We start from the raw sequence: 10,270 nt of genomic DNA on the forward strand, positions 1-10,270 counted from the left end.
CTAATACAGCCACACAAATGCAGGCTCACACACAGGTGCAAGCTCATATTCAAACAAACTGGGAACTAGTCAGGGTTTACAGACTTTTGTAATCACCCTTAAACACAAGCAAAACACCTGTGTGTGAGCCTTCATTTGTGTGGCTGTATTAGGGTCCCAGGTTTTGGAAGAGACCTTGATGTGGTACCTGGGCTTGTCCCATTTAGCCAAATGCGGTAACTGACTCTTCCAGTTTCTTTTAAACTTACATAAGAGCTTGTGAGTGAGTGCTAGACTTTATTTTTGTGTGTATTGTAATGTCTGTTTAGTAATTTACCCTAGGGACTTGCTCCCAGGCTGGTCTGGGCCAAGACTGCATGTGACTCTAAATTGAGTGCAGCTTTTTGAGAGTGCTATAGCACCATAGCTGAGCAGTGTTTCAGGGTCATGTGATGTGTCCCCGGTCCGGTCTGGGAGTACTGTTCCACTTTCCTTGTTTTGCTTGTGCTTAAGGGTGATTACAAATTCTGTGAACCCTGACTAGTTCCCAGTTTGTTTGAATATGAGCTTGCACCTGTGTGTGAGCCTGCATTTGTGTGGCTGTATTAGGGACCCAGATTTTGGAAGAGACCTTGACGTGGTACCTGTGCTTGTCCCATTTGGCCAAATGCGGTAACTGACTCTTCCAGTTTCTTTTAAACTTAGCTGAGAGCTTGTGAGCGAGTGCTAGACTTTATTTTTGTGTGTATTGTAATATTTATGTGTTTTATATGTCTGTAAATATATATATATACACATATAAATACATATATAATATCTACACACACATATATATATATATATATATATATATATATATATATATATATATATATATATATACATATTTAGACATGTATATGTATGTATCTCTATATTAAAGACCTTTGCAGCCCTTTTTTTCTAACCCCTGAGCCCTTATAACTTTTTAATGACATTTTTTAAATTATTTTTTATTATGTGTGTAACTGTACTTTTAAAGGTATTTTTGAGGTTTTTTTGTGCCACGTTTTTGCCTTGCATAGCAGTTAACCAGAGCACTGAAGTCACACTAGCCCAACGTACGTTAAATTCGATAGTGCTCAAGCGAACGCGTTTACTTTCAACTCGTAATACACATGCTATTTCCATTGCAAGCAAAAATCTAATATCCCTCATGCACAACAATTAGTGCACCATTCAAAACCTAGCCCTTTGTACTTGTGTTAGACTTTACTAAGAAATGTGCATTCTGTGTATTTAGCACTAAACCAATGCCGACGACGGTGGCCATAAGCCACACTTTGCAATTTTTTGATCCCGATCTTAGTTCGTTGGACTTTCACATGAAGAAATCCGGCTCATAAAATTGCAGAATGTGGCTGGCGGCCACTAATCTTCGGCATTTGTTTAGTGCCAAATATACCACATCTAGGCCTAGATTTGGAGTTCGGCGGTAAAAGGGCTGTTAACGCTCCGCGGGTTTTTTTCTGGCCGCACCATAAATTTAACTCTGGTATCGAGAGTTCAAACAAATGCTGCGTTAGGCTCCAAAAAAGGAGCGTAGAGCATTTTTACCGCAAATGCAACTCTCAATACCAGCGTTGCTTACGGATGCGGCCGGCATAAAAAACGTGCTCGTGCACGATTCTCCCATAGGAAACAATGGGGCTGTTTGAGCTGAAAAAAAACCTAACACCTGCAAAAAAGCAGCGTTCAGCTCCTAACGCAGCCCCATTGTTTCCTATGGGGAAACACTTCCTACGTCTGCACCTAACACTCTAACATGTACCCCGAGTCTAAACACCCCTAGCCTTACACTTATTAACCCCTAATCTGCCGCCCACGCTATCGCTGACCCCTGCATATTTTTTTAAACCCCTAATCTGCCGCTCCGTAAACCGCCGCAACCTACGTTATCCCTATGTACCCCTAATCTGCTGCCCTAACATCGCCGACCCCTATATTATATTTATTAACCCCTAATCTGCCCCCCTCAACGTCGCCGACACCTGCCTACACTTATTAACCCCTAATCTGCCGAGCGGACCTCACCGCTACTATAATAAAGTTATTAACCCCTAATCCGCCTCACTAACCCTATCATAAATAGTATTAACCCCTAATCTGCCCTCCCTAACATCGCCGACACCTAACTTCAATTATTAACCCCTAATCTGCCGACCGGAGCTCACCGCTATTCTAATAAATGTATTAACCCCTAAAGCTAAGTCTAACCCTAACACTAACACCCCCCTAAGTTAAATATAATTTTTATCTAACGAAATAAATTAACTCTTATTAAATAAATGATTCCTATTTAAAGCTAAATACTTACCTGTAAAATACATCCTAATATAGCTACAATATAAATTATAATTATATTATAGCTATTTTAGGATTAATATTTATTTTACAGGTAACTTTGTAATTATTTTAACCAGGTACAATAGCTATTAAATAGTTAAGAACTATTTAATAGTTACCTAGTTAAAATAATAACAAAATTACCTGTAAAATAAGTCCTAACCTAAGATATAATTAAACCTAACACTACCCTATCAATAAATTAATTAAATAAACTACCTACAATTACCTAAATTAACCTAACACTACACTATCAATAAATTAATTAAATACAATTCCTACAAATAAATACAATTAAATAAACTAGCTAAAGTACAAAAAATAAAAAAGAACTAAGTTACAAAAAATAATAAAATATTTACAAACATAAGAAAAATATTACAACAATTTTAAACTAATTACACCTACTCTAAGCCCCCTAATAAAGTAACAAAGACCCCCAAAATAAAAAATTCCCTACCCTATTCTAAATTAAAAAAGTTACAAGCTCTTTTACCTTACCAGCCCTGAACAGGGCCCTTTGCAGGGCATGCCCCAAGAATTTCAGCTCTTTTGCCTGTAAAAAAAACACATACAATACCCCCCCCCCCAACATTACAACCCACCACCCACATACCCCTAATCTAACCCAAACCCCCCTTAAATAAACCTAACACTAAGCCCCTGAAGATCTTCCTACCTTGTCTTCACCATACCAGGTTCACCGATCCGTCCTGAAGAGCTCCTCCGATGTCCTGATCCAAGCCCAAGCGGGGGCTGAAGAGGTCCATGATCCGGTCAAAGTCTTCATCCAAGCGGGGCAGAAGAGGATCTTCCATCCGATTGAAGTCATCATCCAGGCGGCATCTTCGATCTTCTTCCATCCGGAGCGAAGCGGCAGGATCCTGAAGACATCCAGCGCGGAACATCCATCCGGACCGACGACTGAACGACGAATGACTGTTCCTTTAAGGGACGTCATCCAAGATGGCGTCCCTCGAATTCCGATTGGCTGATAGGATTCTATCAGCCAATCGGAATTAAGGTAGGAATTTTCTGATTGGCTGATGGAATCAGCCAATCAGAATCTAGTTCAATCCGATTGGCCGATCCAATCAGCCAATCAGATTGAGCTCGCATTCTATTGGCTGATCGGAACAGCCAATAGAATGCGAGCTCAATCTGATTGGCTGATTGGATCGGCCAATCGGATTGAACTAGATTCTGATTGGCTGATTCCATCAGCCAATCAGAAAATTCCTACCTTAATTCCGATTGGCTGATAGAATCCTATCAGCCAATCGGAATTCGAGGGACGCCATCTTGGATGACGTCCCTTAAAGGAACAGTCATTCGTCGGTCAGTCGTCGGTCCGGATGGATGTTCCGCGCTGGATGTCTTCAGGATCCTGCCGCTTCGCTCCGGATGGAAGAAGATCGAAGATGCCGCCTGGATGATGACTTCAATCGGATGGAAGATCCTCTTCTGCCCCGCTTGGATGAAGACTTTGACCGGATCATGGACCTCTTCAGCCCCCGCTTGGGCTTGGATCAGGACATCGGAGGAGCTCTTCAGGACGGATCGGTGAACCTGGATGGTGAAGACAAGGTAGGAAGATCTTCAGGGGCTTAGTGTTAGGTTTATTTAAGGGGGGTTTGGGTTAGATTAGGGGTATGTGGGTGGTGGGTTGTAATGTTGGGGGGGGGGGGGTATTGTATGTGTTTTTTTTACAGGCAAAAGAGCTGAACTTCTTGGGGCATGCCCCGCAAAGGGCCCTGTTCAGGGCTGGTAAGGTAAAAGAGCTTGTAACTTTTTTAATTTAGAATAGGGTAGGGAATTTTTTATTTTGGGGGGCTTTGTTATTTTATTAGGGGGCTTAGAGTAGGTGTAATTAGTTTAAAATTGTTGTAATATTTTTATTATGTTTGTAAATATTTTTTTATTTTCTGTAACTTAGATCTTTTTTATTTTTTGTACTTTAGCTAGTTTATTTAATTGTATTTATTTGTAGGAATTGTGTTTAATTAATTTATTGATAGTGTAGTGTTAGGTTAATTGTAGGTAGTTTATTTAATTATTTTATTGATAGGGTAGTGTTAGGTTTAATTATATCTTAGGTTAGGATTTATTTTACAGGTAAATTTGTTATTATTTTAACTAGGTAACTATTAAATAGTTCTTAACTATTTAATAGCTATTGTACCTGGTTAAAATAATTACAAAGTTGCCTGTAAAATAAATATTAATCCTAAAATAGCTATAATATAATTATAATTTATATTGTAGCTATATTAGGATGTATTTTACAGGTAAGTATTTAGCTTTAAATAGGAATAATTTATTTAATAAGAGTTAATTTATTTCGTTAGATAAAAATTATATTTAACTTAGGGGGGTGTTAGTGTTAGGGTTAGACTTAGCTTTAGGGGTTAATACATTTATTAGAATAGCGGTGAGCTCCGGTCGGCAGATTAGGGGTTAATAATTGAAGTTAGGTGTCGGCGATGTTAGGGAGGGCAGATTAGGGGTTAATACTATTTATGATAGGGTTAGTGAGGCGGATTAGGGGTTAATAACTTTATTATAGTAGCGCTCAGGTCCGCTCGGCAGATTAGGGGTTAATAAGTGTAGGCAGGTGTCGGTGACGTTGAGGGGGGCAGATTAGGGGTTAATAAATATAATATAGGGGTCGGCGGTGTTAGGGGTAGCAGATTAGGGGTACATAGGGATAACGTAGGTGGCGGCGATTTGCGGTCGGAAGATTAGGGGTTAATTATTTTAAGTAGCTTGCGGCGACGTTGTGGGGGCAAGTTAGGGGTTAAGAAATATAATATAGGGGTCGGCGGGGTTAGGGGCAGCAGATTAGGGGTACATAAGTATAACGTAGGTGGCGGTCGGCAGATTAGGGGTTAAAAATTTTAATCGAGTGATGGCGGTGTGGGGGGACCTCGGTTTAGGGGTACATAGGTAGTTTATGGGTGTTAGTGTACTTTAGGGTACAGTAGTTAAGAGCTTTATAAACCGGCGTTAGCCAGAAAGCTCTTAACTCCTGCTATTTTCAGGCGGCTGGAATCTTGTCGTTAGAGCTCTAACGCTCACTGCAGAAACGACTCTAAATACCAGCGTTAGAAAGATCCCATTGAAAAGATAGGCTACGCAAATGGCGTAGGGGGATCTGCGGTATGGAAAAGTCGCGGCTGAAAAGTGAGCGTTAGACCCTTTAATCACTGACTCCAAATACCAGCGGGCGCCCAAAACCAGCGTTAGGAGCCTCTAACGCTGGTTTTGACGGCTACCGCCGAACTCCAAATCTAGGCCCTAGACTTTACTGTGTTATAAATTATTGGATTTTTTTTGTTTTCTCTCTTTCAGGACCTAAAGGTATAGTAATCGAAAGCTGGAAAATAAACAATTTCCTTGACCAGTATTTGATTAAAATGAGAGAACTATTGTTTTGACTCAGCCCGGAATATTGGTTTTGTGCATTTTGAAGCCGCAGTGGCTATTCTCTGCAGAGGACTTCTCAAGTGCTGCTAGGAGAAGATACAGCTTAACTCCTTTATTGCCACAGGGCCTGGGACAGATTGCTCAACAGTGAGTCACCAACACCTGAGGCAGTGACTGAGATTAATTTATCACAGGAAAAAAAGACTCTAATAGAGTCTCATTAAATCATCTGAAATGTCTTGCCAGAATTCCTGTTGCTTTACTGTAAAAGAAACAATATCAATGGTGTCCCATGCTTACAAGCTGATGTTGTGTATGAAAATCGTCAGAAGTGTTAAGTGGGGTGGGAGGTGAATTTTTGTTTTGTGAAAATGACTCCCTAGTGATATTTAAAATTGTATGTTTATTTTAACACACCACGCATGAAAGAAAGTTGTTTTTAATGTATTACTTTTTTCCTTTACCTAATCATCTTTTATTGTTTGCTTGTATGTCCATATTGATGTTGTAGACCTCTTTATAAAGTTCTTTATGGGCATTAAATGCCTAGGATAAATAAACAGATTAGATATTTTTATGTGGTCCAAATTTAGAGTAGGAAAAACTTCAGTTTTCCTTCACCGTCTCCCTTTGACCATACTTTATAGGTTAAAGGGACGGTAAAGTCAAAATTAAGCTTTCATGACTCAGATCGAGCATACAATTTTAAAGAACTTTCCAATTTTCTTCTGGTATCAAATTTGCTCTGTTCTCTTTGTATCTTTCATTGAAGAGTAAAACTAAGTAGGCTCATAAGAGATCAGGAGTGTGCACGTGTCTGTAGTACTCTGTGTCAGCAGTGTTTTGCAACATTGTATAACAAAGCTACAAATCATGTTTCAAAACACTGCTGCCATAGAGTTCTAAAGACACGTGCACATTCCTGCGCTCTTATGAGCCTACCTAGTTTTACTCTTCAATAAAACATACCATGAGAACAAAGAAAATGTGGTAACAGAATTAAATTGGAAAGTTTTTTAAAATTTCATGTTCTATCTGAATCATGAAAGTTTAATTTTGACTTTACTGTCACTTTAAGCATTTTTGTCACATATATATTTTTCCTCTGTGTTGACATCTTTCACTTTCTTTGTCTAACAGAAATTGCTGGAGATTTAATGCTTGAAGGCATCTTCACAAAAGAGGAAGAATTTCCTGATTACTCATGCTCTGCATTAGTAAAAAAGTGCTATTGTATTGAACTAGAAATATGCAGATTATTTCTTCATGTGATCCACTTCCTTACCGGGTGTGATCTGACCGCCAAAGTACAGCAAATAAACTGTTTATTTCCTTGACGGGAAATAAATATCTTACAGTCTTGTAAATGTATTTTTCTAAAATAATAATAATAATTACTGTATTGCTCATGATGAAATTATATATAGTCTTTGAAGTTCTTTAATCTTATCTAAAGCTTTTTTGGCTGATGAGATGTCCTAATACATCTCGCCAGTACTATAAAGAACCTATCTTAGTGCTATAAACGCAGTTTTTACCTTGAGAACAACGTGTCTCACACGTGTTCCCTGCTTTTTAATTATGTGATGGCAATGCATAGATTACAAAAGGGCTTGCAGAAAACGTAATTTGAAAATCATAACACGCATAGATATTGAAATAAAAATATGCAGTAAAAGTGTTTAATTCTATTAAAAATCTTAACAAAATTGTTCTGCAAAAAAATATTTTAAAGAAAATATAGTTATTGAAATTAAGCAGGATAAAATTATTTAAGGCGTACTTTAAAAAGCGTAATAAAACGACACTGCACATTAAAACAAAATCGCAGTGAAATTCGTATTTATAATATGAAATTCAAAGCGTATTGTTTTCCTTATTGTAAATTAAATTTCTCACCTCTGCTAGTGGGGTGAACAGGGGCGTTCCATTGGAGTAGCTGAGATTTGTTCCTCAGGTCTAGTGTGTTCTGTAAGCATTTTCCTCTGCAGATCTCACTGGGTTTTTTTGGGGGGGTGTTTCTGTAAACTAAAAGATGGCAAGACTGTGTCAAAATACTTAATACCAAAATAGAAAAATGTATACATACGAAAATAGAGACAATTTTAAGGTGCTGCACGCAGCGTAATCCGATTTTCATTGGCTGCCGTATTTAATGATTATAGTGTACCCCCTGCTGTCTTCTAACTTTGCTCTCCCCAGCGTGATTTCCCTTTCCAGCAAACTCCATTACTTTCTATAGAAGACATCTTGCAACTCACAGGGACAGCCCCTTTGTTACATAGTTCTCAGAGGGCCCTACAAGTGTCAGCATGGTTTTTCACGTATGGCCCGGCAAAAGTTTGTTCATCAGACCCTAAGTTCTTACAATTTATCTTCATCAGATCTAGCAATCGGATTCCTGATAAATAACTGCAAGTTTTACTGTTTTTTTGTTTTTATTTTCTTATAGTAGTTTTAAGAATTTTCTCTAGAAGTGGTGTTTGAGTAACACAAATAGAATGATTCGCTTCCAGCCTACTGTTGTCGCAATTTGACAGTCTAATTTTAAAAGACCCATCTTGGCTGATCTTCTCTTGTGATGTAGTGATGTATGCACATTGAGCTCCTAAAGCACAGAAATCCATTAAATGAAGCTAAGCTTTCCACCCAAAACAATATATATTTTCCTCCAACCTAAAATTATGAATAGTCTATAGCAGGCGTCATCAATTGCAGCCCTTCAGAGGTTTTGGAACTACATTTCCCATGATGCTCAGCCAGCTGAAATGCTGGCTGAGCATCATGGGAAATGTAATTCCAAAACCTCTCAAGGTCCACAATTGATGACCCCTGGTCTTTGGTGCCATATACCCAGAGAAAGGCAAAGAATTTTAAAAACAGGGGAAGATGTAAACATACAATTTTATTACATGTTGAAGTTTGTAAGCAACATATGTTGTAGAAAATATACATTTCAGTGTTTCTAAGCATATGGTAAAAATTTAATTTCCTGGTATTTGGTAATAATTCCTTATAATGCAAGGAGAAGATATTTCTGTTGTGTTCATGTAGTGAGACAACCATTAAACTGCAGAGGACACCTGCAATATAAATAGAACTGTTATTGGTATTGACAGGAACAGTCATTGGTTTGTAACTTCACTGTTTCTAGAAGGGTGACAACATTTGCTAACAGAAGTGTTTTGTGAAAGGTTATTTAATGAAGTATCAATGGAGTAACAATGACATTTGATTTGCTGTGCAGAAGGGATGTTATTCCAATGCGTTATTATTGTGACAAAGAAACATAACTAGATGTCAATAATCAAAATGAAATCTCTTATTGTGAAGCTGTTCATTCTGCCAGGTATTCTGAAGAATGCATATTTAAAGGGACAGTCTACACCAGATATTTTATTGTTTAAAAAGATAGATAACCTCTTTAATACCCATTCTCCAGTTTTACATAACAACAAAGTTATATTAATACACTTTTTTACCAATGCGATTACCTTGTATCTAAGCCTTTGCAGACTACCCCTTATTTCAGTTCTTTTGACAGACTTGCATTTTAGCCAATCAGTGTTGACTCATAGGTAACTCCACGGGCGTGAGCACAGTGTTATCCTTGTGGCACGCCCTCTAGTTGTGAAAAAATGTCAAAATTCATTCAGATAAAAGGTGGCCTTCAAGAGCAAATAAATTAACATATGAGCCTACCTAGGTTTAGCTTTCAACTAAGAATACGAAGAGAACAAAGCAAAATTAATGATAAGATGAAATTAGAAAGTTGTTTAAAATTACATGCCCTATCTGAATCACAAAAGTTTATTTTTGACTAGACTGTCCCTTTAAATGCTCCGATGTATAAACTCAATTCAAATACATACCTGTGATTTTCTGTTTGAAACAATAATTTCCAACTTTCTGTCTTTCATCTGATTTGGTGACATCTTTAAAGTTATGGTAAACTTTTATAATCAGATCCTGAATGTTAGTGACATTTTTGATTAAGTTTAATCTAACCGTGTCATTGTAATACCTCACGCTCCCACTGCCCACTTCAGAAGTAATTTCGGTTTGAACTGTTATCCAATCAGCACTTTAACCCTTTGGCACTTTTGTTGTAGCTAGAGCACTGATTGGAGAACAGTTCAAAATAAATTACTTTTGAAATGGGTGGCGGAAGTGTAATGTATATGAATTTCAGCGCTACATTAAAAAAGTAAGTTACGGTGTAGTTTCTTTACTTTTTATGAATTTAACTACATATAAAATATTGTTTCTATTACGAATCTGATAATAAAAAGTGGAAAGTTTACCATCACTTTAAGAATGATCAGAAATGATCACATATGTTTATTATCTTGATACCATGTTGATAGTAAAAACAACAAATTTCTCAAACAGAACTGTTGAGAACAGAGGGAATATGACTATGCACAAGATACAATAGTATGCAGATTAATATTATCTACCATGTTGTAATGAAGGTTGG

The 10,270-nt window shown here is 37.6% G+C and overlaps 1 protein-coding gene across 2 annotated transcripts in view; it reads left to right on the forward strand.

The window, feature by feature from the left end:
• Positions 1-6,363, forward strand: part of BTRC (beta-transducin repeat containing E3 ubiquitin protein ligase) — a 559,581-nt gene extending 553,218 nt beyond the window's left edge. For both annotated transcript variants that reach the window (XM_053692479.1, XM_053692481.1), the window contains one exon: positions 5,716-6,363. The gene's annotated coding sequence lies outside the window, so the exon portion shown is untranslated. The remainder of the gene's footprint in view (positions 1-5,715) is intronic.
• The last annotated feature ends 3,907 nt before the right edge of the window (positions 6,364-10,270 follow it).

This window comes from Bombina bombina, chromosome 9, assembly GCF_027579735.1.
Source record: "Bombina bombina isolate aBomBom1 chromosome 9, aBomBom1.pri, whole genome shotgun sequence".
NCBI lineage: Eukaryota > Metazoa > Chordata > Amphibia > Anura > Bombinatoridae > Bombina > Bombina bombina.